A 1,577-nucleotide genomic window follows, 5' to 3' on the forward strand; every position below is an offset into this window, starting at 1 on the left:
AATTTCTTCCCATGACAGAGCTGGAAATAGAGTGTCCATTTGGGGAGTCTGGTATTGGGCACGTGAATGACGTGGCCTGTCCAACCGAGATAATTAAGTGTCATTAGGACTTCAGTACTGGAGGTGTTGGCCTGGAAGAGAACACTGACGTTGCTTCGTTTATCCTTCCAGTAGATTTGGAGGATATTGCGAAGGTAGCATTGTCATCCTTGCTGTACCTTGAGGTTACTGCTTTAAGTGGTCCAGGACTCAAAGAAGCACACAGGAAGGCAGGGATCACTGCTGCCCAGTAGACCATGAATTTTGAGTTGAGTGTGAGGTCCTAATCTCTGAATACTCTTTTCTTTGGGTTAAAGGTTAAATACTGTGCCAGGGGATGGTAAGTTTCATTATGCTTGTTTTCCTTGAGAGACCCCCACAGAAATGTGTCGCTATACTGTGGCTGTACAATATAGAGCCCGGGGCCAAACCTATCTGGCTGGGTGCTTTGCTTTGTCAGAGCCTCTGACATATCCATGACCCCGGCTGAGAAATCCATCCATTAATGGGTCTGGAGTGAAATTACATCAGCCACAAAACACACCCAGTAACCTCCCAGCCCTAGTTACAACTTGCAACGATACAATGGGAGGAGGGTGGAATACAGTGACAGTGATGTTACATATTTAAATAACCAGAATTTTAGACGGCAAAATATTAGTCTTTCTTGGGATCCAGTCTTTGGTTTCATTTCCCACTTCAATGCTAATTGTTTAAGTGGCCCTCGGCTTAGCAAGGGTAATACAAAGAAGTAGGGGATTTGCATGATAATTGGGAACAGCAATTTGTAAGTGGACACCCTGTTTTTAACTCACGCTCTCATCTCTCTGTGCATTTGGTTAGTTGAGGCACTTTTCAGAATCAGAATCAGATTTATTATCACTGACTTATGTGACCTGAAATTTGTTGTCTTGCAACAGCAGCACAGTGCAAAGACATAAAATTACTATAAGTTACAAAAATAAATAATGCAAAAAAAAAGGAACAACGAGATAGTGTTCATGGGTTCATGGATCATTCAGAAATCTGATAGGGGAGGGGAAGAAGCTGTTTCTGAATCGTTGAGTGTGGGTCTTCAGGCTCCTGTACCTCCTCCCCGATGGTAGTAACGAGAAGCAGGCATGTTCCAGATGGTGAGGGTCCTCAGTGATGGAGTAGGGTTCCTATATAAATCTCCTGACTGCCCCTGATTTTTTTTGAGGAAACAGCATTTGACATAGGTCTAGAGGGATAAAAGTTATTTAGAGATTAACTCCTAATGTAAACGACAATTCAAGCCAATGCTTTTATCAAACCAGTCGGGAGGGTGGTGATTCCAAGGCAGTGAATGATGTGCATCCTCTTGTCGCCACGTAAGAAAAATATTTAAGGTCCAAACTTCAAATCATAACTTTGGATTGTTGTCCAGGTTTTGCTTTTCATCTCCAGAGCTGGTTTTATTGAGGGACCGAATAAACTCAGGCCACCATTGCTTTCTGCAGGTTTATTACTGAAAGCCACCCCCTCTGCCGTGAATTTCCTCCCCAGGCATCATAGGC

The sequence above is a fragment of the Pristis pectinata genome, chromosome 14 (genome assembly GCF_009764475.1).
Source record: "Pristis pectinata isolate sPriPec2 chromosome 14, sPriPec2.1.pri, whole genome shotgun sequence".
Taxonomy (NCBI): domain Eukaryota; kingdom Metazoa; phylum Chordata; class Chondrichthyes; order Rhinopristiformes; family Pristidae; genus Pristis; species Pristis pectinata.